The 27,928-nt window shown below is 50.4% G+C and overlaps 1 protein-coding gene and 1 long non-coding RNA gene across 3 annotated transcripts in view; one reads left to right on the forward strand and one right to left on the reverse strand.

The window, feature by feature from the left end:
- Positions 1 to 2,559, reverse strand: part of LOC138300748 (uncharacterized) — a 278,450-nt gene extending 275,891 nt beyond the window's left edge. Inside the window, exon 1 of the long non-coding RNA XR_011204996.1 lies at positions 2,457 to 2,559. This is a non-coding gene — a long non-coding RNA (uncharacterized lncRNA). The remainder of the gene's footprint in view (positions 1 to 2,456) is intronic.
- Positions 1 to 27,928, forward strand: part of LOC138300747 (uncharacterized) — a 903,291-nt gene that overhangs the window by 359,207 nt on the left and 516,156 nt on the right. The window lies entirely within an intron of this gene.

Here is a 27,928-nt window from a genome sequence, read left to right on the forward strand (position 1 = left end):
GCGGTTCTCAACGGTCTTACCCTCGGAGCGGAGAGGCGTAGGGGAACGGTCCTTGTTCCGACAGGTTCTGCTCTGGCCGAGGTAGGGGCGACCCCTTCCGGTAGCCACGGTGCTGTTTGGTATGAGCGAACCACTACAGTCCGTGCCCTCCAGAAGGAGTCCCAGAGGAAAAACCCCAGTAGGGTAAAAAACCTCCACAGGAACTCCCTGAAACGAAAAGGAGGACACCAGGGTATTAGGACCGCAGTTCAGGAAGGCAGGAAAACAAAGCAAATCAGGAACAGACAGGATTCGCAGAAGGATATCAAATAGGAGCGTGACTATCACCAAGGAGTGTTGCAACGCAATGAACAGGCAGTTGGAATCCCCTTAAATACCCCTGGAGAGGAAACAGGAAACAGGAAGTAGAACACCGCCATCTTGGATTGGGGAAAAGAAAACAGTAATGAATTAGGTATGTGTGTTAGACAATGCATGCTGGGTAGAGAGGAAGTGGTAAGCATGCTGGGAAGAGAAAAAAGGCAAGTATAAAGAACCCCCAGTGTAAGGGTTCGGTTTGTCCTAGGAACATCGGTAAGTGGTGGTGGGCAGGTGAATACATGCAAGAGAAATAAATGTTAAGCGCATAATGCGCTGTGTGCGGCCATGCCTGAAACCCCCTCGGGGTTTCAGTCTCTGCCGCGTCTGCCTTTAAGGCAGAACTTGAAAAAGGGGGAGCGGCGAGCGCCGTGACCCCCAGACCGGCTCCCTGGAGCCTTTATGGCCGGAGCCGCGGCGACCCCCGCGACCTGGGTGTCTGCCTCGGCGTCTACCGCGGCCCGGGCGTCGGCCGCGGCAAAATTAACGTGCCGCGCCGCGGCAACCTGAGCCCGCGGCCGCAGCGAGCGCTGCGGTGTAACAACCTTATTACTGTCATAGTCCGATTTATTACAACCTTAGATAAAAGTATGTCATAGAATGAATGTATGAACACTTAGGGCCAGATGTAGGTAGAAAACATTTTGCGAGGTGCAAATTGCGAGTCCCAGCGACTCGCAATTTGCACTTTGCAAAATGTTATGCAGAAAGGTGTCTCAGACACCTTCTGTGACTCGCTATGGGGTCGCAAAAAGACCCACCTCATAAATATTTATGAGGTGGTTCGCAGTTTGCGACTCCATAGCGAGTCTAGGCACTCACGGGGATGGTGGCCTGCTGGAGACAGCAGACCACCATGTCCGTGACTGCTTTTCAATAAAGCAGTTTTTTTTTTTTTCTCTTTGCAGCCCGTTTTCCTTAAAGGAAAACGAGCTGCAAATAGAAAAAATACCGAAACCTTTTAGTTTCGGTTTTTTTCAGAGTAGGCAGTGGTCCATAGGACCACTGCCTGCTCTGAAAAAATATTATTGTGGGCGTTCACAAAGGGGAAGGGGTCCCATGGGGACCCCTTCCCGTTTGCGAATGGGTTACCATCCACTTCAAGTGGATGGTAACTGCGAGTTGATTTGCGACCGCTTTCACGTCACAAATCAACTCTACATCGCGGTGCGACTCGCAAATAGGAAGGGAACACCCCTTCCTATTTGCAAGTCTGAAACACATTTTGCGTGTCGGTACCGACTCGCAATATGTGTTTCTGCATCGCGTGAGGGCATTTGCGCCTCGCAAATAACGTTTTTCACCGTTTGCGAGGCGCTAATGCCTTCCTACATCTGGCCCTAAGACACTAATCGAGTAAGTGTCATAACCACCAGAGATAGCAATAGACTCCTGCCATTACATCTGCTATTTTGTAAGGGCAAGCCTCTTAACTCGTAACCCATGCACGCAACATCCATAAATAATTTGCCATTCTTCATTCTAATACATTTATTTTCACCAAACTCTATGTATGCTGTACTTATTTTTGGAAGACGTAGAGACATTCACCACATCCTCTCTTAATGTAATCAATGTGGCGGTTTATCATAACGCTTTAAAATATTTTTCCAATGGTCACCGTAATCCAAGCGTCAGACCCATTTTTTCCATTCAAACTAAACACCTATGTATTGGGAGACGCCACATAATGTCTGTTTAATGCATGCAACAACATCTCCAAATCATTGACCATACTTTATTCTATATTGTTTTATTTACACTGAACTATTTGCTACACTTGTTCTAGAACGCGCAAAGACATTCACCACATCCTCTCTTGGCGTAATCAATGTGACAGGTTTATTGAAAAACTTTAACATATCTCGCCAATAGCCTCTGCAACCGGAGCGTTCTCCCCATGTTTGTTCAAACTGAACACCAAAACACCCATATATTAAGAGGCGACACGTAAATGTAACGTTCACTCCATCTTCTCCGAATATAATGCACATCAGTTTCAACATGAAACTTTAACGTATCTCACAAACAGCCGCTCCCGCCCAAGAGTTCTTCCCCTTCTTTATGTTCACAGTAAAGTGCCCACATGAAATCCTTACCGTGATACACAGCCTCCTCATAACTCAGCGTCCGGATCTCCTAATCGGGCATTGTGAGACACGGTGAGGCAAAAGAGGTAATTGTGCTCACCTGCTCTTTTTACCCCGTATCAAACGGACTTCGGCGGTCACCTGCCTTAAACATCGGCCAGTCCATTCATTTAAAGAGAACTCACCTTGTTTGGACTTATTAAATGGAAACATGACTCCTTTTTTACTCATATTCTCCGTGTAATGCTTGCACCTCTAAAAACAAATACAATTATCATTTTAAAAGACAAGTTTTTTTGGTACTTTATACGGAAAAGATGATCAAACGGCCAACTGAAACAACAATATGTCATCTATACAGAAATAGACATTTAACTTTAAAAAACTCCACATCCTATTTCGACCTATCTGATATGTGATTACACTTAACAGGATGATGGCATAGCATGGGTACAATAACAGCTTAGCCAATTTGCCATGTATTCATTTTAGTCAACGCCCAAACATAATTGCCCCTTTCAACACACAAAGTCACTATTCACGAAATCTGTAAGCTCCACGAATTTAGGGCCACATGTAGCAACTTTCAGATTTGCGACCCGCAATTTGCGAGTCGCAAATCCGAATGTTGGCTGGTGTCCCTGACACCATCTGTGATTCGCAAGGGGGTCGCAAATGCCCACCTCATGAATAATCATGAGGTGGGTCTCAATTTGTGACCCCCTTCCGAATGGCGGCCCCCACAGGGATGGTGGCCTGCTGCGGACAGCAGACCACCATGTCTGTGACTGCTTTTCAATAAAGCAGTTTTTTTTTTTTTTTGTAATGCAACCCATTTTCCCTAAAGGAAAACGAGATGCATTACAAAAACGAAAAAATGAAACCAGGTTACCGAATCGCAAAACGGGGTTTGTGCATTGCGATGTGCACTTTGCACGTCACAAACAGCGAAATTCATGTTTGCGACATGCAAAAAGCTTGCTACATGTGGCCCTAAATTCTCTGATGAGGCAGGTGCAGGATGGTCCAGACACGGTTTATCATTCACGCCAATGTTCTACATTTTTGGATCATTTAAAAACCATGGCAAAATATTCTTGCTGAAATTCTAGTGAAAGTCTAAACATCAAATCATTCCTTGGCGCTTAATTCAACTCACACCACACACTTTCATAAGACCAACTCCTGGCACCCTTGGCGGTCCAATCAGGCCCAGGAAGATAATCAGTTAGTCCTCTCGAAAGAAATACCCAGCAGACATCTCCACTCGAGAGTGGCCATAATGATCAGTCAGTCATTGTAAAGGATGCAGAGCCGATTTCTAAGGAATGGCAAGCAGAGGAAACATCTGAGAAACAGATACATGAGGGGCTTAGCTCATCACTGGGCCATTCAACCTTGTTGCAGCGTGGTCAGCCTCAAAACTCGAAACCCTCTTTGACCAGAAGAGAGAGAAAACACCTCAGGAAAACCAGGAACAAACAACAAGCCAAATAGAGAAGCAGTCCCAACCCAAAGCCTTCCTCAGCCTTCTCACATTCCAGTGGGCCCAGAGTGTTCACAGACTTCAAAGGTAGTTAAAGACCAGCAGGGGTCATTCCCCCTGTATCCAATATTTTAAAAAAACGAAGGCCCTTGTAATCAATCTATGATAATAGAGCCCACCCATAATAATCATGAAAGGAGGGGCCTTGTACAAACAGATTCAAACAACGCCAAAAGTCTGTCAGTTAGGATGTAAGTCAAAGTGTTCCTTTACCTCCGAATGCCCCAAGACATTGTACCGGGGTGAGGCTTGTTCTAACATCAAACTACAGTAACACAAGGGCAATACAACTCCAGTGTGAGAAAGTAGGCTCTTTCTAGCATGGTTACCCCCATTTTTGGCCTGTTTATCAGTCTGTTTTGACTGTGTCACTAGGATCCTGCTAGCCATGACCCCAGTGCTTATGGTTTGGGGCCTCCTTGTCAGTATGCTTCACTGTTTTTGTCAGTATGCTTGACTGTGTCACTGGAGTCCTGATAACCAGGATCTTAGTGCCTTTGCTCTCTCTGTTCCCAAATTTGTCACTACACACTGCTAACCCAGTATTTAATCTCACATTGGCATACTGGACCTCCCTTATAAGTCCCTAGTATATGGTACCTAGGTACCCAGGGCATTGGGGTTCCAGGGGATCCCTACAGGCTGCAGCATTTCTTTTGCCACCCAAGGGAGCCCAGGCAAAGGCTTCTACAGGGCTGCCATTGTAGCCTGTGTGAAATGGTGCATGCACCCTTTCACTGCCATTTACACTGCATCAGGTCACTTATAAGTCACCTATATGTCTGGCCTTCCAGCCCTGAAGGCTAGGTGCAAAGTACATGTGTGTGAGGGCACCCCTGCAGTAGCAGAGGTACCCCCACATAGTCCAGGCCCTTTTCCCCGGACTGTGTGAGTGCGGGTAAGCCATTTTACGCGTGCACTAGTAATAGGTCAATACCTTTGTCTAGCTTCACAATGGTAACTCCGAATTTGGCCATGTAAGGTGTCCAACAACTGGGAAGTGTACCCCAATACTGATTCCAGTATTGGTTGTACAATCCCATGCACTCTGGGGACTCCACAGTGGACCCACAGTACTGCCATACCAGCCCTCTGAGGTTTTCCAGGAAGCCCCAGCTGCCTCCACCTCACAGACAGGTTTCTTCCCTCCTGTTGCTTGGGCAGCTCAAGCACAGGAAGGCAGAACAAAGGATTTCCTTTAGGAGAGTGGTGTTACACCCTCTCCCTTTAGAAATAGGTGTTACAGGCATGGGAGGGGTAGCCTCCCAGAGCCTCTGGAAATGCTTTGAAGGGCAAAGATAGTGCCCTCTGTCGTAGCTGGACTCTTGCTCTAGGCAAGACTGCTGATTTAAGGATGACAGTACTTATGTTTGTAGGTGACTATGCCAGTTTTACAACAAGTCACAACTGTCGTCCCAACCGTCCCTGCTCACAAGCAGCACCTCACCAAAAACCCAAACAGTAAAAGGTGATTTGTGGCAGCCTTTGCACATGGACTCAAGAGTGTGACATCTCAGGGAGTGTTGTGGTTAAACGGAGATTACCCCTTTCTCATAATAACAACATGTCTCGTCAAACACAGGAAATGAAGAAGATGCAGTAAAATTTCAATAGGTTTTATTTTATCAAAACTGCAACCCTGGATAAGTTGCATGGGCTGCAATGATTAGGATAATGCACAGTGCAAGAAACAGAATGGTAAAGACAAGAGTCATTAATACAAAGACCCCCACCATCTTGCAATAACATGGAAAGACATAAAGTATGGGATATGTTTTAATACCCCAATGTCATGTACCTAATCTCTAACCTAGAAGAGAGCTAGGCGTGTTAAACCTAAACTGCTAATGCCATGTCCTTGAGGAGAGTCCTCCCAACCCTTGTTACCTTGGAATAAGGTCTCTAGCTCAGACTCCACAGGGACACAAAGACTGGGTCAGCGTCAAGGCAACGTGCAGCATCGATAGCAGCAATGGCATCTGGTCGGAATCCCTCTGACTATCTGTTTAGTTGAGGAGTATTTATACAGATCTGCTTGGACCCCTGACGTAGGTTTGTTCCCAAACAATAGATAACAAGACATGCTTGGGACGGTAATTGATATAAACAATTCCCTTGAAAGCATGAAGAGGGACAGTACCTAATGTGAACACCTACAGTTTGTTTATCTTTGTCGCTTGATATTGACACCTCAGCGCTGTGGCTCTGATAACAGGAAACTAAAAATAGGCCTTAACTTAAACAAGGCAGCCATCTTAAAAGATTTAATTAAATAAATGCGCTAAAACAGAGCAAGCTAAGTAGGGTAAAAGTCACTAGGTGACAGGAGCACAAGTCTGCAAGCCAAAGGCTAAGCCAACTCCTTTATCCCAATAAAACAAACTAGGACTCACTACACCCTCCCCATTGCCGTAACAAGTATGACGCCATGACTTGATGCCACTGAAGGTGAATGAATCCAAATGCTAAAAATGCTCTGGACTAAAAGCTAAAAGCATAAAAACTAGCTAAAAAAATCACATTTAAAAACATGTTAAAATCAATAGTTAAAAAACATACTAAGAGATATAGGGGGTCATTACGACCCTGGTGGCCGGCGGAACACTGGCAGTAACACTGCCAACAGGCTGGCGGTGTTCTGCCAGTGTATTATGACCATGGCGCATTAGCCATGGCCATACCACCCGCCCCTCCACTATACCGCCAGGCTTCCGCCTGGTGGTCATAATACCCAGGGCAGCGCTGCCTTGGGGATTATGAGTCCCTAACCTCCATGCTGTCCATGGCAGTAAACACCGCCATGGAAAGGCTGGTGGTAAGGGGGCCTCGGGGTGCCCAGGGGGGCCCCTGCACTGCCCCATCGCGCATTTCACTGCCTGAATTTCGGGCAGTGAAATGCGTGATGGGTGCTGCTGCACCCGCTGCACATCAACATTGCCGCCGGCTCTATTATGAGCCGGCTTCAATGTTGATGTGACTTTTCCGCTGGGCCAGCGGACGGAAACGCTGTTTCTGTCCGCTGGCCCAGCAGAAATGTCAAAATAGGGTGCCACCAATGCTGCCAGCACTGGCGGTATTGTGGCGCCCGAGGCTTCGGCAGTCTTTTTGCAAGGCCGCCAAAGTGGTAATGAGGGCCATAATGTCAACCATGACAAGCACAGCAGGCCAAAGTAAGGGCAATAAATGTACACTTTGGATTTGGTATAATAAGCCAATCATCAAATCTTTTAACAATAGTCATGATCTTGAAGAGCATCTTCAAAGCCATCAAATGGAAAGGACCTCAGGAAAGAGGCCACATCTTGGGATGTTACATCCATCACAGGATAGACAGACAGATCCACGGAGCAGTAGTGTGTAGTAGTCTCTTGTGCAGGTCCACCTGCAGTTGTGGCATCCTCCATAGTGCAAAGAGCCAACTCGTTCAACAAGGAAGGCTCATAAGTGGCCTTGCAAATCAGCCTTAGTCTCAAAGGGCACGACCGTGAATGAACCCTCATCGGGGACATCAGCAGTTGTGGGTCCACAGGAGGCACTGGCGTAACAGCAAGACACACTGTAGGCAAGTGTTCGAAGAGGAACCATACGCAGCGAAAGACTGGTTGCACGTACTGTAGGAGTGGTGGGAATGACAATGACCAATCATGCTCCAATTCCTCCAGCAAAGAAGCATCGAAAACCTGAACCATACGTTCACGGCACAGTTGAGCTGGTGGCAGCGGCTCCATTGCTTTGCATGGCTGGAAAGACACAACCATTGTGAATCAGAAGAAACAGTAGTAGTATTCCGCCAATCAATGCCAAAATTATAGGAAAGTCACCAAACACACTTGAAAAGAGTGAATGGATGGCAGACGGGATAACTCGAAGACAGTCTGGACGATGGATACAAATCCAAACCCAACAGCCTTAAAGAAATGGACAATCCCAGTAGTGCTCAAGACATTGAAAATTCTGAATACCAGTTCTCCAAAGTGCTTCAGGAAATTGGTATTTAATAGGGATTGTTTCTCGGCTGATGATCTCGCTAGCTAGAGAGCATACAACTCTCTAGTTGATGTCAAAATGCCTTGATTTTGAAACAGTAGCGCCTTTAGTCTGCTCAGTCTGTCATAATTTACATTAACAGTATCAATGTGAGGCCACATTTCTGATACTTTTATCTCTTGTGTGGGGGGGAATAAAACTTGTCCACAACACGTAATGACCTTAGAGACTGAAATTGCTGAAGCAATTCCTAGTCGCACAGCGCAACAGCTTTGGTCGCTCAGCACCACATAACTTCCATTCGAAAGTACATGAAATGCTGGTCGAATCAAAGGGACGGGAGTACCCTTCAGAAAACAGGCCAAGTTCACGACCCCCGCACTTCAAAGGCCGTGAAGGGACACCTGCTTGCAGATTATTGAATGACTAACAGTAGTCTTGCATTCGCTTCAGCTGAGAAAGACCTCTGTTTCGTCGTTCAGACATTTGTATTCAAAGGGCAACTCCCACTCTTCTTTCATATAGCTATCACCCAGTCGCTCGTACCTACCCACAGCAAGATGTTTCAAACATTTTGAAAAACAAAAGATGGAAATGGGCAGATTAATAATGCCATGTAGGAGCCATACTGTTGAAGGACTCTCTGCAACTGTGAAAGGCAACTTTTCTAACTTCTCTATGCGAAGCATGGTGAAACTCGCTTCCCTTTTAGACATTGTCTGTTGTTTCTTGGATAAATTAAAAGTGGTGAACAATTCACTACCGTTAATGTATTTCCAAGGAACTCAGCAATTTTTCAAAGTCTGTAACATCCAACCTAACTGCATTATGGAACGCAGCAGACTTTTTCCATGATATGAAAGGGACATATCTGTCTGATTGATATCAATCGCAGACGATACTATGGCCCTCATTCTGACCCTGGCGGTCGGTGATAAAGCGGCGGCCAAGCCGCCAACAGGCCGGCGGTCTAAAATATGCAATTCTGACCCTGGCGGGAACCGCCAACACAGCCCGCCGTATTAACACTCCACCCGCCACGGCGGTACAAACAAACAGCGCGGCGGTCCCCGCCAACAGCCAGGCGGCAGACAATGTACCGCCCACCCTATCACGACCCACCAATCCGCCACCTTTTCCGGGGCGGGAGCACCGCCGATAAGAACACGGCGGAAACAGACTACGAACGGGAAAACGCTCACCTCTACGCACTCCACGCGAGATTCCGGCAGTATGGAACCAGAGTTGCAGGTCATCCCCGCACTCCTATACCTGCTCATATACCAGGAGCACGCCCGGCGGCGCGGAAGACATCGGTGAGTACTGCACCTACGACACAGGGGAGGGAAAAGATTACCGGCACACACCCACCCACCCACACCCACTACAACACACACATCAATGCATTCCCACAGATCACTGTCACAACCCACAAACCATCCCCCTCCGAAATAATGCAAAGACCAAAAGAAGAGATCATAAACGGGCAGTTATATTGAAATATGTACACCAGTAATCCCAATAAATAAATAAACTATCTACAAAATATACACAGCTACTAAATGTAGTCCAACCACTGTCCGTGGATCACAGGGGTCCTGTGCAAAGGGGCAAGGCCCAGTCCCACGACAAGAACTCCACGGAGAGAACACTGCAGGGGCATCAGAAAGAAAATAGGACAGGCACCTCAGGGGGAAGGGAAGGGGGGGCACCTCAGCCACTTGAGTACACAACGCCAGATCCACGAGGGGACTCCATGACCACTGGGCCATCCTGGGGAGTGCTAAGCCACAGTCCAAACAGTCCATACAGTGGGTGGCCTGCCCACTGGGCCATCCTGGGGAGAGCAAAGCCACAGTCCAAACAGTCCATACAGTGGGTGGCCTGCCCACTGGGCCATCCTGGGGAGAGCAAAGCCACAGTCCATACAGTCCATACAGTGGGTGGCCTGCCCACTGGGCCATCCTGGGGAGTGCTAAGCCACAGTCCAAACAGTCCATACAGTGGGTGGCCTGCCCACTGGGCCATCCTGGGGAGAGCAAAGCCACAGTCCAAACAGTCCATACAGTGGGTGGCCTGCCCACTGGGCCATCCTGGGGAGAGCAAAGCCACAGTCCATACAGTCCATACAGTGGGTGGCCTGCCCACTGGGCCATCCTGGGGAGAGCAAAGCCACAGTCCAAACAGTCCATACAGTGGGTGGCCTGCCCACTGGGCCATTCTGGGGAGTGCAAAGCCACAGTCCATACAGTCCATACAGTGGGTGGCCTGCCCACTGGGCCATCCTGGGGAGTGTAAAGCCACAGTCCATACAGTGGGTGGCCTGCCCACTGGGCCATCCTGGGGAGAGCAAAGCCACAGTCCAAACAGTCCATACAGTGGGTGGCCTGCCCACTGGGCCATCCTGGGGAGAGCAAAGCCACGGTCCATACAGTCCATACAGTGGGTGGCCTGCCCACTGGGCCATCCTGGGGAGTGCAAAGCCACGGTCCATACAGTCCATAACAGACCCCACTGCCACTGGAGGAGGCAAGTTGGCCAGAGGACATCCTGCAGCCCTGCCCGAGATAGATCCTGCCCTGCCACGTCTGCCAAAGGGCCAGCGGTTCTTGCCTTGAAGGGCCCAGTTCAGCGGTTCCTGAGACGGCGGGGCCCAGTTCAGCGCTCCTTGCCTTGAAGGGCCCAGTTCAGCGGTTCTTGAGACGGCGGGGCCCAGTTCAGCGCTCCTTGCCTTGAAGGGCCCAGTTCAGCGGTTCTTGAGACGGCGGGGCCCAGTTCAGCGCTCCTTGCCTTGAAGGGCCCAGTTCAGCGGTTCTTGAGACGGCGGGGCCCAGCGGAGCGGTGCTTGAGACGGCGGGGCCCAGTTCAGCGGTTCTGGAGACGGCGGGGCCCAGTTCAGCGCTCCTTGCCTTGAAGGGCCCAGTTCAGCGGTTCTTGAGACGGCGGGGCCCAGCGGAGCGGTGCTTGAGACGGCGGGGCCCAGTTCAGCCGTTCTGGAGACGGCGGGGCCCAGTTCAGCGCTCCTTGCCTTGAAGGGCCCAGTTCAGCGGTTCTTGAGACGGCGGGGCCCAGTTCAGCGCTCCTTGCCTTGAAGGGCCCAGTTCAGCGGTTCTTGAGACGGCGGAGCCCAGCGGAGCGGTGCTTGAGACGGCGGGGCCCAGTTCAGCGGTTCTTGAGACGGCGGGGCCCAGCGGAGCGGTGCTTGAGACGGCGGGGCCCAGTTCAGCGGTTCTGGAGACGGCGGGGCCCAGTTCAGCGCTCCTTGCCTTGAAGGGCCCAGTTCAGCGGTTCTTGAGACGGCAGGGCCCAGCGGAGCGGTGCTTGAGACGGCGGGGCCCAGTTCAGCGGTTCTTGAGACGGCGGGGCCCAGCGGAGCGGTGCGTGAGACGGCGGGGCCCAGTTCAGCGGTTCTGGAGACGGCGGGGCCCAGTTCAGCGGTTCTGGAGACGGCGGCCGGTCTATGGCCAACTGCTCATTGCCTGGTGGTGCCCTCCTGGGCAGCGGGGATGGTGCTCCTTCAATGCCCACCTGGGCTGTGGGTGGTGGGGCCCTCCTGGCCAGCTGGGCTGGGTCCTCCCTGGGCAGCGGCTATGGGGGTGGTGGGCTCTCCCGGGGCAGCTGTGCCGGTTCCTCCCGGGGCAGCGGCTATGGGGGTTGTGGGCTCCTCCTGGGCAGCAGGCCTGCTGCCTGACCTCTCCGACTTGCTGCCCTTGCCCTCCTTAGTCGTGGGCCTGTGGCCCTTTCCTCCCTTTGGAGCTGTGGCTGGTGACTGTCTCTGGGTGGTGTCCGGGGGGGATGTAGAAGGCGGGCTCCTGCGGCGCCCCTTCCGCCTTCTGCTCCTCTTCCCAGGGGGGTGGGCTGGCTGTCCCCTTGCTGCTGGGCGAAGATCCAGACATGCGGGCTGGCGGGCTCCAATACCCCTGCACCCTTGTCAAGGGGGCTGCAGGGCTGGTGGTGGCTGAGGTGCTCTTCTTACCCCGACGAGAAGGAGGGGGGGGCTCAGGGTCAGGAAAGAAGTTAGTAGTGGCGAGGAAGAGTTTCTTGGGACAATGGAGAGTGGTAGGTACAGTGGGAATGGGAGTGGAGGGAGAGGATGTGGTTGTAGGTGAGTCACGTTTGCTGTCTTTGGGTGCAGGTGCAGGAGGGATAGGCTGTCGTGAGGTGGATGGCTGTTGGGTGGGTGGGTGGCTGCGTTTGTGTGGTGTGGAAGAGGGGGTGACAGACACAGTGGGAGAGGACACAGGGGACGTGTAAATGGCAGTGGGGGTGGTGACTGCACGTGTGCGGACTGGAGTGGAGGGTGTGCTGGTGATGGAAACACTGGCTGATGGTGAGGTGAATGGAGGTGTGAGTGTAGACGTCACAGGGAGGGAGGAGGGAGACGAGGAGGTGGGGGTCACAGAGGTGGTAGTGACTGTTGGCATGTCTGCATCGGAATGTTGCGTGTGTGAATGTCTGCGTGATCTGTGGTGCTTATGTTTGGATGAGCTTCTCTTGGGTGTTGAGGTGTGTGCAGGCTGGTCTGATGGTGTGGGTGGGACAGGCAGAGGAACAGGAGACTGGGAGGAGGGAGTTAGTAGAGGGAGGCAGGAGACAGGGACAATGGCTGCCATCAGTGCTGAGGCCAGAGCCTGGAACGATCGCTGATGGGCAGCCTGACCCGAATGAATGCCCTCCAGGTACGCATTGCTGCGATGAACCTCCCTCTCCACCCCCTGGATGGCATTCAAAAGGGTAGTCTGCCCAACAATGAGCGTTCGGAGGAGGTCAATGACCTCCTCACTGAGGGCAGCGGGGGTAACAGGGGCAGGGCCTGAGGTGCCTGGGGCGAAGGAGATGCCCGGCTTCCTGGCAGAGCGGGCACGGGGCGAACGCTGAGGGGCTGCTGGGAGGGCGGAGATGGTGCGCTGGGTGGCGGCTGTACCTGTAATGGCGGGGGGCACGGACGGTGCCACCCCCGCAAGGGAGCCCCCTTCCGAGGACGTGTCCGTGACGCTGCAGGCTCCAGTCGTCCCCGTCGTGGAGCTCCCCTCGCCCTCCGTCTCACTGGTCCAGTCTGACTCTGTGGCATGGCCCTCCTGGGCCATGTGAGATGCAGCTCCCTCCTGCCCCGATGCCACTTCTCCTCCGCCTGATGATGCTGATGCACACAAGCACAGAAAGACAAACAAAAAGGGGGGGGAGAGAGAAATAAAGGGATATTGAGTACATGGATCTCCGGTACAGTTAGCGGACATGACAGACACAGATGCCCCCTGCACTAAGTTGCGCACTTGGGGTCCGCTACGCATTCCATGGAACATGCCCTACACGCCTAGAGTTGACAACTGCACCCATGGATGACACGGCCCAGGGATGGCTGTACTGACAAACTACTGAGGGTGGTGGCTGGGGACACAGGGGCTTACGGGGGTGCCCAGCCTACAGATATCGCCCTGGCCTAGGGGGACCCCCAGCCCTCCTCCCCCACCCAGACACCTCCACTGCGCGACAACAGAGTAGATAATGCTTGTACTCACCCCCTTGTGTCTGCTGTGCTGCCCTCACGCGCCCATCCAAATCAGGGTAGGCCACCGCCAGGATCCGGAACATCAGGGGGCTCAGTTGACGGCAGGCACCCCGCCTACGTTGGGAGGCCATCCCCAGCAGAGACTCGGCGGTCTTCTTGGTCCCGCGGCGGATGTCCTCCCACCTCTTGCGGCAGTGGGTGCCCCGTCGATGGTGGACCCCCAGGGTCCGGACTTCCTTGGCGATGGCACGCCAAATCCCGATCTTCTCATGGGCGCGGACCTATGTGACACGTACAGGGAGGGAGAAATACCTCGTTCAAGTTTGTCAGCATTTTCCTTGCCAGTGGCCCAACGCCCCCCATCACCGCCAGGCCCCCCGCCATGCCCAACATGCCCCCCATCCCCGCCAGGCCCCCCGCCATGCCCCCCGCCATGCCCAACATGCCCCCCATCCCCGCCAGGCCCCCCGCCATGCCCAACATGCCCCCCATCCCCGCCAGGCCCCCCGCCATGCCCCCCGCCATGCCCAACATGCCCCCCATCCCCGACAGGCCCCCCGCCATGCCCCCGCCATGCCCAACATGCCCCCCATCCCCGCCAGGCCCCCCGCCATGCCCCCGCCATGCCCAACATGCCCCCCATCCCCGCCAGGCCCCCCGCCATGCCCAACATGCCCCCCATCCCCGCCAGGCCCCCCGCCATGCCCCCCACCAGGCCCAACATGCCCCCCATCCCCGACAGGCCCCCGCCATGCCCCCCGCCATGCCCAACATGCCCCCCATCCCCGCCAGGCCCCCCGCCATGCCCCCCGCCATGCCCAACATGCCCCCCATCCCCGCCAGGCCCCCCCGCCATGCCCAACATGCCCCATCCCCGCCAGGCCCCCCGCCATGCCCCCCGCCAGGCCCAACATGCCCCCCATCCCCGCCAGGCCCCCGCCAGGCCCCCAAGCCAGCCAGTGGCCCCAAATCCAGATTGAATTAAACTCACTTGTTGGTCTGGAGGACCGTAGAGTAGCGCATACTGGGGGAGGACCCCATCCACAAGTTTCTCCAACTCCTCTCCAGTGAAGGCAGGGGCCCTTTCCCCAGGCGCAGCAGCCATTGTCCCTTCCAGACCGAGGTCACAGCAACACTTGCAGTATAGGTCCTCTCCTGTGAAAGTTCAAGTCGCAAGTGGATAAGTAGATAGAAAATGGCGGTCACGTCCGGGGCGGTGCGTACCGCGGCGGTGCGTCCCGCCACCGCCGGCGCCCTTCGCCATTGGCTCCTGAAACCCATAGGCTTCAATGTTAACCAATGCGGCTTCGCGCCGCGGTCTTCGCCCGCCGCCCGCCGCGGTGTACCACGCCAGCGCATTGACCTCACATCCCATTGTCACACTTCACAGGTCAGGCAGCCGCATTTCCAGGGCCCACATGGCTCAATTTCAACTGCGTCACACAGGCCTAGGCCTTGCATAGCCACTCAGACACGCCATTCACTGCATAGAGAATCGTTTACTGTGCTAGCTGTGAGTACGTACCTGTGGGTTGCTTGACTGTGTGCTCCATGTTGTCCTTCCTAGGCACCGTCCGCTGGGTTGGGCGAGGAGACGGATGAATCCTCCCGTGTACCGACCGCTGGTGGACCTGTCGACAATGGAAGAACGCCACATTATCCTGACCTACCGTCTTAACCGTGCCACTATCCATGAACTGTGTGCCCAGCTGGAGCCCGACCTGATGTCCCCCATCCGCCAACCCACAGGGATTCCCCCTCTGGTGCAGGTCATGTCAGTACTCCATTTCTTGGCAAGTGGGTCATTTCAGACAACAGTGGGAATTGCTTCTGGGATGTCTCAGCCCATGTTTTCGAAGGTGTTATCCAGAGTGTTGTCTGCCCTGATGAAATCCGTGAGGAGCTACATCATTTTCCCTGAGGTGGGCGAATTGGCTACAGTGAAGGGTGATTTCTACGCCCTTGGACATATTCCCAACGTAATTGGTGCCATTGATGGGACCCATGTGGCTTTGGTTCCCCCAAGAGACAAGGAGCAGGTGTACAGGAACAGAAAAAATTACCATTCAATGAACATCCAGGTGGTGTGTTTGGCTGACCAGTACATCTCGCATGTCAATGCCAAATTCCCAGGGTCAGTGCATGACGCCTACATCCTCAGGAATAGCAGCATCCCTTACGTGATGGAACAGCTACAGAGACACCGTGTATGGCTAGTGGGGGACTCTGGGTACCCCAACCTGTCGTGGCTACTGACCCCAGTAAGGAATCCCCGGACCAGGGCAGAGGAACGGTACAATGAGGCCCATGGGCGTACTAGGAGGGTGATCGAACGCACCTTTGGCCTCCTAAAGGCCAGGTTTAGGTGCCTGCATATGACAGGTGGATCCCTAATGTACTCACCTAAGAAGGTGTGTCACATCATCGTGGCCTGCTGCATGCTTCACAACCTGGCTTTGCGCCGCCAGGTGCCTTTCCTGCAGGAGGATGGTCGAGACGGTGGTGTTGTGGCAGCGGTGGAACCTGAGGAGAGTGACGAGGAGGAAGACGACGGGGCTGAAACAGACAACAGGGACAGAATCATTGAACAGTACTTCCAATAGGACACAGGTAACATTTCAAAGATAATTTAGTAACTGTTAACTACTCTCCTGCATCTCTGCTGCCTTTCTATTTGCCCCAGTGTATGATGACTGAGTTTTGGCTTTTCCCTCCCTATTTCAGATCTGGGTTCCCCACTACGAGTCCTGTGCTTCGTTTCCCCATGGACTACAGCTTTGTGGCAGCTGTTTGTTGACTTCACCATGTACAAGGACATATTTGCACTGTCATGTCAATTACAATATATTGAAATCACAGCCAGACTCCAGATAGTTTTGTGCAAAATTGGTGTTTATTTAAGTGCTCAAAATGGGATGGGTGGTTTCAAGTGGGTGGGGGCTATGGTGAAGGAATGTCCATGGCAGAGTCCAGAGTAACAGTCACACAGGTGCATTGTCCAGAGGCCTGTGGAGAGATGGAGCATGGGCAGTTCAAGGATGGACAGGGTGACAATGTGGGACAGTGGGATGACATCAGGTGGTATCCATTGCTGGCGGGGGTCTTGACATCCTACTCTGTCTTCTTGCGAGATCTCAGGGCCCTCTTGCGGGGTGGTTCTTCTCCTGCAGGAGGTGGGGGTCTGGTGGGCTGCTGCTGTGCGGGGGCCTCCTGTCCACTAGCGCCGGCGGAGGTGGTTGGCTGTTCTTGGTCCAGGCTAGTGGCAGGGGCCCTTGGGTGTTGTTGAGTGTCCGCCCTGGTGTTGACGAGGTCCTGCAGCAGCCCTACCATGGTAACCAGGGTGGTGTTGATGGCTCTGATGTCCTCCCTGTACCCCCGATAGTGTTCCTCCTGCAGTACCTGGATCTCCTGGAACCGGGCCAGTACCGTTGCCATCGTCTCCTCGGAGCGGTTGTATGCTCCCATGATGGTGGTGAGGACCTCGTGGAGAGTGGGTTCCCTGGGCCCGTCCCCCCCCTGTCGCACAGCTGCCCTCCGAGTTGCCCTGTTTCCCTGGGCCTCTGCCCCCTGGCCGGTGTGCCCACTACCACTGCCCCCAGGTCCCTGTTGTTGTTGGGGTGGTGGGTTATCCTGGGTGCCCTGTAGTGGTAGACACACCGCAGATTGACGCGCCCTGGAGACAGAGGCATGGGCCCGCTGGGTGGGAGCTGTGCTGGTGTTCCCAGAGGGGTTTGGGGCTGTAGTGGCCTGGGCCTGTGTGAGGGGAACCGACTGTCCAGAGGTCCCCGATGGTCCGGGCTGGTCATCGGTGTCCAGGTCGACAGAGCTGCTGTCATCGCTGACGGCCTCTTGGGTGGGGGGTGTGGAGAATTCTGGCCCCTCCGCCGCGGTGTGTTGACGGTCGGGTCCTGCAGGGGTATAGAGGTATGGTTATAGTTTCAATGTGTGGCATATGGGTGTATCTGTGGGTTCCCGTGTCCCCAAGTGCTGGCATTCGTGTGTGGGGGCTTTGGTGAGGGTGGCTTGTGGGGGGGATGTGTATATGCATTGGGCATGCTTTGGTGATGGGTGTCCATGCTTAGTGGACGCATGCAGGCCTAGGTTTTGGGATGTGTGGGTTGTGATGGTGAGACATTGGCGGGGAATAGGTGTGCTGGGGGTGGGGGTGAGGATGGTGGTGGGGGTGAGGATGGTGGTGGGGGTGAGGATGGTGGTGGGGGTGAGGGTGGGGGTGAGGATGGTGGTGGGGGTGAGGGTGGGGGTGAGGGTGGGGGTGAGGATGGGGGTGGGGGTGAGGGTGGGGTTCGAGGATGGGGGTGAGGGTTGGGGTATGATTTGGCATGCAGGTGGGGGGGAAGCAGTGGTGAAGCTTCAACTTACCAGTATCCATTCCTCCGCCGACTCCTGCGAGGCCGTCAGGATGCAGGATGTTCAAGACTTCCTCCTCCCATGATGTGAATTGTGGGGGTTGAGGTGGGGGTCCTCCGCCAGTCTTCTGCACGGTGATGTTGTGCCTGGATACCATGGAACGCACCTTCCCCCGTAGGTCGTTCCATCGCTTCCTGATGTCTTCCCGATTTCTGGGGTGCTGTCCCACTGCGTTGACCCTGTCGACAATCCTCTGCCAGAGCTCCGTCCTCCGGGCAATGCTGGTGTATTGTATCTGTGTGCCGAACAGCTGGGGCTCTACCCGAACGATTTCCTCCACCATGACCCTGAGTTCTTCGTCTGTGAAGCGGGGTTGTCTTTGGGGTGCCATGGGGTGGTGTGTATGATGTGTGGGGTGGAGTATGTGTAGTTAAGTGTGTTGAGTGTGGTGGTGTGTGTTGTTTTGTGTGTGGATAGTGTGTGGGTGATGGTGTTGAGTGGCTGTGGCTGTTAGTTTGTGGATGCTGGTGTCTCGCTCTGGCCTTCTTTCAGAATTTTTTTGTGTAGGGGTTTGTGGGTGATGTGGGTGGGTGTTTTATATTGTATTGTGATGTGGGAGTGGTGTGTGTATGTGTATCAGGTGTGTGGGATTCAAATCGTCCAATGTGGCTGAGTTTTGTTCGTTTGTGTGTATTCTGACCGCGGCGGTGTGCCCCGCCAATGGAATACCGCGTTTGAATGACCGCCGCGTGGATTCGTGGGTCGTAATGGCATGGGCGTATTTCTGTTGGCGTGGCGGTGGAGGTTTGGTCACCTCCACCTTTCCGCCGCCCGCTGGTCTGGCGGTCGGTTGTGGCTGTCGGATTTTCGGAGGTTTGGCTGCTGCAGGTCAGAATGACCGTGGCGGGTTACCGCGACCGCGGCGGGATTATGGAGGATTTCTGACCGGCGGTAGGCGCCTTTTACCGCCGAGGTCAGAATGACCACCTATGTTTGTTAGGTGATAAATCCTGTTGGACAGAGTGTTCATGCCATTATCAACAATAGCTAAAGCCTTTTCTATGTTTTCCTTATCTATCTGCCTTAAACGTACAGTAGCTTCTATCTGAGAAAGCTTCCAGATCTCATTATACATAGCATATATGAATCTTTTAGAGCATGGCTTTCTAGGACCTAGCAAAAAGTCCTGTAAGTCTACATCTTCAGAGAGAGTGTTAAGATGTTCTTTGACTGCGGCTAACGTGTTAGACTGTACCCATTGTTGGCACAGTTTACCCACTCTGTTTGGTGCAACTATACCCGTGTGTTGACCTGAGACGAAGCTAGGGTCTGACCGGCTAATCTTGAAACCCCCTGAGGAATTAAAAAAATTTGCCTGACATCCATTGGTGTCTATTGGCCAAATTAACCACCTGCTGGGACCAGAAAGTGAAGAATTATAGGTACCAGTCTGAACCTTTGCACCTAGCTCTTCCTCGGTGGCATTCAGGAAGAATTGCCAATCATTAAACTTTGCCAGTGTGGGGATACTGGTCGTGTTCATTTCTTTTATTTTTGCTAACCCTAGACAGGACGTCTGTTGTATGGTGTCATTAAAAAGATAATTTGCAAAGGAATCAGGCATGTTCTAAATCAAGCTTCCCTACCCCGTAATTGCCAATCTTGTGTTCCCCATGCACTCTTTAAATGAACAGTGTTCCTCCGGTATTCGTAACCTTCAACTGCAAGATGAGAAACAAAGGAGTCTGAATAAATCAGCTTTGTATTAGTTAGCAACTTTGGAAGGAGGTAACCTGAAATAATATGACTCAGGATGTTTTGTGTCATGCCGAGAAAAATAAGTACATTTATCTAAATAGCGTTTTTGGCTCCCCGCTGGTGGTGTTGAACAGTATTCCCACTGTGAGTAGTTAGGTACTGGTCTGTGCCTAGTGGCACGTTGTAGGTAGTAATGTTCCTAATTATTATAGCAGAACATTTCCTCATAATTCATTGTATGTCTATATACATCATCACTTTCAAATACTGAATAGTCCTTCATTTCAGTTAACATAGAATCAACTGTCTGGACATCCCAATCATCAGATACAACACCAGGTGTAATTATATCTGTTATAGAAATTTTGAATACATATGGAATTTGAATGACCTCAGCAGGCCCGTATATATTGAATGGAACGTTGTCCCACACAATCCTATCAGGAACTGGTACAGCTGAAATGTTCACAAGGGACAAGTCTCTTCGGACTTTATGTGAGGAGTGATATGGAGTTAAGACTTCATCCACAAGCTCAACTGAGGAACGTTCAGGAAGGTAATTACCACTTATGAGTAAAAAAGAAAACAGTCACAAAACCAATCCATAAAAACAATGCAAACAATGTCAAACAGAACCATAAATAGTTTCATGGGTGAATTAAATAGTTATTTATAAGCCATTGGTACAGCTTACATGTCTTTAAAATATTTTGAATCATGGGAGTGGATGAGTCTGAAGAAAAGTCATCAATGTCGATGAAATAACCAGGAGCAGTGTCTGCAAACGCAGGAACAGGTGCATTACTGGTGGATGAATCCATTTCACGTGGAGGCTCATATTAGATGATGTCGGCAGTTTGTGTAGTGTTGGTGTGGAAAACAGCCAAATCTTGGACAGGTGCTGTCGTTGAAATGGTAACTGAAATCAGGAAGAGCTCATTTTCCACCCTCCCCACGATCGAGGTGGTATTTGTAGTATCATTGGTCATGCTTGTGTAGTCAGAAGTAGTGTTATTATTTCTGCTTTGAAGAGGTATATCCTGTTGGGTAGTGAAAGGGGACCGGGAGATACCCAAGGGACCTCTCGGTCTGTGCAGGATCGGCCACATGGTGAACTTTGACGTCATCAATGGGAATTAATCTGCTTGCCCTGGAACCAGGCAGTGGTGGCAAGATGACAGTTCTGGTACCTTGTACTCTCAGGCCTGGGACCAGTGCTCTGTAGGATGGACCGTGGACCGAATACCTTCTTCTCAGTGATCTTCTCACAAACCAGATCCCCGACTTTAGGAATCCAGCCAGTGGAAGTTTTTGGTAAATCGCTTATTCCTTAATTGACAGCACTGGCGGATGATTTATCATCACGAAGTTGCTGAAGCTCCTGTAAAACAGTGAGATGTTCATTTATGTCAAAAGATGCGTTTGCTGCCACCAAACCAGGGCCATCAAGCTCTGTAACATACATAGGTATCCCAAAGAGAACCTCATAGGGAGTTTGTCCCCCCAAGGACCGTCTTGGCAGATTATGCAGTGCTCTCTGGACCCCATATAGGTGATGGAGCCACCTACGGCCAGAACCTAATACTCTAGCTGTTAAGGACTGCTTTAGATCATGGTTCCATCTCTCCACAACCAAATTTCCCTCGGAATGGTATGGTGAGAAGTAATGGAGTTCAACACCCATCATCCCCATGGTGTCCCTGAATGCCTTACAGGCAAATGCAGGGCCCTGGTCTGAATGGAATGCTGCAACCGCATATGTACTGATAAAGATCAGCAAGACTTTTATAACAGTTTGAGCATCAGCCGACCGCTGAGGCCATACACACAGGAATCTAGAACAACAATCGACAGCAACAAAGATGTATTTGTATGCACCATCGGGTTGGAGTGGACCGCAGTGGTCCAGGTGCACACATTGTAGTGGCCTGCTGGACATTTAGAGGGATGTCTGTGGTGAGCGTTTGATATTAGAGCTCTTGATTTGCTGCCAAATGTCACAACAAAGGACGTATTTTTTTTTCTGTTTGTATAGACCTGACCACCAGAAGCGTTTCGGTAAGAGTATTTTTGTGGCCAGGATACCAGCATGAGCAGAAGCAACACCCTCATGCCCTACTTTTATTAGATCTAATCTAAAACATAGGCCTTAAGTAAAAGAAGGCAGCCATTTTAAAAGATTTAATTCAATAAATGCACTAAAACAGAGCAAGCTAAGTAGGGTAAAAGTCACTAGGTGACGGGGGCACGAGTCTGCAAGCCAAAGGCTAAGCTAATTCTTGTATCCCCCATTAAAACAAACTAGGATTCACTACACCTCCTTGCATAATCCAGTCTACACCGGTTCAGGGACCCCCAGTCCCTGCTCTGGAGCAATAGTGGACAAAGGAAAGGGGAGTGACAACTCCCCTGTCCATCACAACCCCAGGGGTGGTGCTCAGAGCTCCTCCAGAGGGTCCCTGGGTTCTTCCATCTTGTTTTCAGGATGGGCAGGGAACTCTGGGAGCATCCGAGTGGCCAGTGCCAGCAGGTGATGTCAGAGCCCTACCCTTATAGGTGCTTACCTGGTTAGATGACCAATCCCCATTTCAGGGCCATTTAGGGTCTCTCCTTTGGGTGGTTCTTCAGATACGGATTGCAAGCCTCCAGTAGGAATCCCCTGTGTCCTTTTCTTCACCTTCTCACTGAAGAAACTGCATCTGGACCCTCCAGGAACTCTACAAACTGCAAAGAAGCTAAGATGACTTCTGCAACATTGTGTCTTCAGCTCCTGCCAGCAACTGCGCACTGCCTGGTCTTCCATGGGCTCTCCGGACTGCTGAGAGCCCCCTCTGTCTCCCCCTCCTGGGTAGAGTCAACCTGGTCCTTTCTGGGCCCGGGCAGTGCCATTTGCTGCTACCCGGAAGCTTTGCGTTTACCAAGGCTTGTTTGCGGGCTCCAGAAGCGCAAAACAGACTGCAATCATCCATCCAGTGTGGGATAACTTCTGCACCAACCAGTAACCCACATCTATTATCACGGGTGCATAACTGCCTGTGTCTTCTCACTGGTGGTTCTTCTTTTGCACCTTCCAGGTTACCAGTGGATCCTGTTCTCCCTAGACTCTTCAGTGCTTCTTGGACTTGGTCCTCTTCTTCCACAGGTCCTCAGGTCCAAGAATCCATTGTTGGTGTCTTGCAGTCTCTTCTGGTTCTTGCATAATTTTTTATCACGACTTCTTGTGTGTTTCAGGAAACTTGCAGTGATTTACTCATGCTTTCCAGGGCTCTGGGGTGGGTTCTGTTACTTACATTTAGTGTTTTCTAACACTCCCAGCACCCCTCTACACACTACACTTGCTTAGGTGTAAAACTGAGATTCACATTCCACTTTCTTAGCATATGGTTTGTGTTTCCTCTAGGCCTATTTCTAACTATTGTGATTTTCACTATTTGCACTTTTTTCGAGTGTTTACTTACCTGTTTTTGAATACTAGTGTATATATTGTGTATATTACTTACCTCCAAAGGGAGTATACTCTCCAAGGTAATTTTAGCATTTGTGTCCCCAAAATAAAGTATTTTTGTAACACTGTGTATTTTATTTCATGTGTGAGTACTTTGTGACTACAGTGGTATTGCAAGAGCTTTCCATGTCTCCTAGCTCAACCTTGGCTGCTCAGCTACAGCTACCCCTAGGCAGCCTGGCTTCTAGACACTGACAACATTTCACAAATAATGGATAACTGGACCTGGTATAAGGTGGAAGTATCTTTGGTACCCACTACAAACCAGGCCAGCCTCCTACATCCAGTAATCATTTTCAGGGAGCGCTCAAGCCAAACATTCCTCATCCAGACAAGAGCACAAGAACAGCCTCATGATATCCCTAAAATAGGATACAGAGAACCTAAGCAAGACCCGCAGACGAATACGCTGATGCATGGCCACAAGACCTTGGCCCAACGCAACTGTCCGTTGTCACCAAAGCCAATGGCGCCACCTCCTTTGATTCCTTTAAGACCACGAGTCCTGGCTGGACCACAAGATCAGACGGCCTTAACAGCAATTAACCAGGAGTATTCGGGCAAGGCCGGGCTGGAACAGTTACTCCAATGCTCAGAAAAACCTTCCTAGCATGACAGCCAGATCAGCCAGGAGACCTCTCAACCAGTCAAAGACGGTTATGATAAAAAATCAGTCACGCTTGAAATGATTCTGAATTATAAGACTAGGGGAAGGCAAGACATCCCAATTAGTGCTGCAGTCTTAAAATTGGCCTGGGCTCTAGATAAATTTAAACACCTACAATCAGACCAAATTGAACATGTACAGTTTAAACCTAACCTATCCACTGCTGGCAGAGAAATAACGGTTGTCACCTGGTCGAACCCAAGGATTGCCACAGCATAATGGCAACATAAGGACTGCTTTTCCAGATGGGGTATTGAACTGAAAAGGCCAGCCCCAGAGTTTTATCCAAGCCCCCTCTGCCCAAAGCAGAGCCAAGAATTGAAGAGGGGACCCCTAGCACTGGGGTCTTAAGGGGAGCAATCGGCCCCACAGACCAACTGACATCAGACCTGCCGAATCTTAGGATCCAACAAATTACGGCCCCAGGGGCTCCAAATTACATGAGGCAAGTTTTGCTACAAACCCTGCCGCAAGTTGCATCAGGGGGCACAAGGGTAGCATGAACACAAAACTGCAGAGATAGCAGTAACGGTCACCGCTGCTTAACACTGAGTTCACGAATGTGAACGACATTAGTAGGAAGGTGGGTGAGGAAGATTTTATCACCCATCTACAAAATTTTGATATCCTGCTTCTGCAGAAAACTTGGGTGGAAAAGCTGACTCCAATCATAAGATTCAAGGAATTGTACTTAGAAGCAATAAAAGCATCAACGGCCAGTAGAGCCAGATGAGGCCTCTCAATATACTTTGGAGCCCACCTCCAGTGGCACCAAGAATAAATTGATCTGGGGCTAACATAGGCTAAATGTGTTAAACTCTCAGCAATTCTAGCATCAACTTTTTGTAGTGACTTCAGTCTCCTAATTTGCAATGTATATATTCACCCGAATCAGCACTACTTAAATCTTTAATATATATGTTTCCTCAAGCACGATTGGTCCTTTCAGGGGACTTCAATATGCACCTATTGGAAAGTAACAACGAATCAAGTCAAATCTTCTTCACGGGTGCCACTCAAAAAATCCCGTCAATAATTTCAACTCATTTTGGAGAGAACCAGCTTGTGAACAAATGTGTTATGGTCTTGGCAAATATTGGCCTTTACTCGCTTTAATGCTGTTTACCTTAACATCAACCGGCAGCTTTTACAAGGATAACGAATAAAACCTCCACCATCCTGGACTATACATCTGCAGATACAGAGCTGTTCCCTATGATCACTCATTATAGCATAATAGACAGAGTGCAGAGTGATCACTTTGCTCAGGTTGTGGAGCTATTGCTGTTTCCACCTAGAGCCCCCCACGCAAACAACCTACTCAAGACACCAATCGATTATAATATCAGGTGCTTAGTATGGAAAGGAACTGTGACTAAGTCCATCATGCATTTCATATCTAATTTCATAGCCCAGCTGAGCTTACTACAAGGGTCTCAACTCTCACATTCTTGGGAGACTCTGACAGCGGCGCTCACAGTGCATTTTTCAACTAATGCCACTCAACGTCTTAGAATCATCAGGAAAGGGGAAGTGTGGTTCTCAACATGACTCTGGCTGAAAAAACAGGAAATAAACAAAGTGATCAGAAAGCTCTGGAAATTAGCTCCACAGATCGGCCGCGATATAAGGAAGCAAATAGGAACCCTAAGGCGAGCTTACAAAAAGGCTATCTGGTCAGCTAAAATACTCACCAGACCAAAGTATATTGGAAGCTTTTACCTGCAAGCAAAATGAAAAACAGCCAGCCCTTCTGGACTGAAATTAACTCCCTGGCAAATGGCAGATTTCCCCACCACAAGTCAAGCACCTTTGAAGCAAACTAAATAGCCCACATAATGGCACTTAGGAGACTGCGCAGCATCATAATGATGCCTGTCATCCTAAACGCAAAAGGCATTTTCACAGCATCTCTGCCATTAATTTTTTCAGATGGCCTATGGGTGTCAGACTCACAAGTTCGGCTTACTCTCAAGAACTTGAGATCAGACGGGGCTCCCAGCCCGAATCGCCTTCCCAAAGCCCTGTTTAAACATGACCTACACTTTGGGGCCTCTTATACCGCTGTTTAATCAGGTTTTTACCACCAATTCTATTCTGACATCCTGGAGAGGCAGCATCCTGCACCCTATTTTCAAATCTGGTTCACGGCCTGACCCGGTGAATTATAGATTAATTGCCCTGATAGACGTTGAAGCCAAGATCTTTGTCTCCAACGTTTTAATAGATGTGGAAGTTAGAGCTTCCTCAGCAAAGATTATCCAAAAAACGCAGATAGACTTGAGGGCTGGAATGAATACAATGACCAATCTTCTTGCAATCACCCTCCTTGCAGAAAAAGCTAAAAGGAAATGCTCATGCCTCTGCACTTGCTTTGTTGACCCGAAAGCTGCTTTCAACAGTGTTTCGGAGGCATCGACTGTGTGCAGAGATGGCCAGCTGGGGAGTACCACCAAAGCTGGTGGTGGTGATGAAGCAGAAAATGAAGGTTTTGATTTATTAACGCATAAACGTAGTGCTGACATAATCATGTGTGACATTAACCGAACTAATAAAGATTGTACGGGGACAAAATGTGCCCTTAGAGTAGTTTGCCATCATTTATACGCGTGCCTTATATAACGTGGTGTATTAGAATTGCACTAATCTGACATAATCATAAACGTATGCTACGATTTGCTTGTTTGAAATGTTTTAGCTTAGCATTACTTTAGCGGAGGCTTTGGCCTAGTTGCCTGGTCTCACGGGTTTGATGTTCGTATTTTTCCACTGTGCTATTAAACGTGTATTTCTGCTTGAAGCTGTACTTTTCCACAGAAACTGTTCACATGCTTATCTTAAAGTTAGTGCCAGCATGGCATATTTTCTCTTTAATTCAAGGTCGACTTGCAGGTGCGGACAATGGAGGCTCTGAGAGTAAGCTAATCGAGAAACAATGTTGCAACTTGCGTACCCATCTCCAAGGATAATGTATGCTTAAGTAAAAGCTTGAGAACTGTCGTTTTTGATTGGTCAATTTGAAGCTAACCTATGAACCCTCCAATGGAGACCCTACTGGACTTGAACTGTTGTCTATAAAACCCAGGTGCACGAGAGGAAAGCTCTCTCTATCTTCGGACATCCCGCCATTTTGACTTCGTAGCTACTATGACCCATTTTGCTGCGACGCCATTTTGAGAGACTTTGATGCTTTCTCTAATCGAGAGAAAGAGACCTTAATGATTCTTGCCCTAGAGACTTTAACTTTGATTTGCCCCTTTGCATGAAGTAGTAATCTTATCTTGCCGCCGTGAGGCAATTGCCCCGTTCACCTTTGCCCCTTTCGTCCCGGCCCTATGCTGATCGAGAAACGATACCTGTGAGACGAAGAATTCATTGATTGCTGATCGGAATTGGTAATTATGAAAGGAAATTGTAAAATTGCATTGTGTTTCTTTTAGGTAACCAACTGCTGATTTTGATAAGGACCCTAGCTAGGAGTTTTCTAAATTGATGTTGCCAAATTGTTTTTGCATGAAGTCCCACATGCTGATGCTAATTTGAGGTTAGACGAGGATTCCATATGTCGCACGATGCAATTTGAGATCTTGTTATGCTGACTAAATGTACGCAATTAGCCCATTACAGATTATCGTATTAGTGCTTTGCATTGCCATTATCGAATGCCTTGTGATTCAAATACTACATAGATTGCACTTGTTTCGACGATATGGACAGCTATTAATGTTCATTTATGTTTATCATTTGGTGTTGAGACACATTTATATTGTGCTAGCTTTGTTAATATAGGGAAATAAATTCACTAACTTTGCAATAAACTGGTGTGGTTATTCCTGACTGAAAGGTCAGGGCTCGCCGAAATGTATTCTGGATTAATTGTTAAGTGTTACGTTGTTCAAGGGGTTGCATATGTTCGTTATTGATTATTGATTTTATGCGACTAATCGATATAAGAGTACAGAGAGTTCCCACTTAGACAAAAGATTCATCGGCCTAAAGAGCGTCCGAACGCAGGTAAATTGTTACCACATTCCGCTCTATCAGTAGATGGTAGCAGAGGACGGTTACGTCTTTTGGGACCCTGTACTATTAAAGTACATGGTGTTGGATTAGCGGTTACGCACTTTGAGGCCTCATTCGA

The sequence above is a fragment of the Pleurodeles waltl genome, chromosome 6, assembly GCF_031143425.1.
Source record: "Pleurodeles waltl isolate 20211129_DDA chromosome 6, aPleWal1.hap1.20221129, whole genome shotgun sequence".
Lineage (NCBI taxonomy): Eukaryota > Metazoa > Chordata > Amphibia > Caudata > Salamandridae > Pleurodeles > Pleurodeles waltl.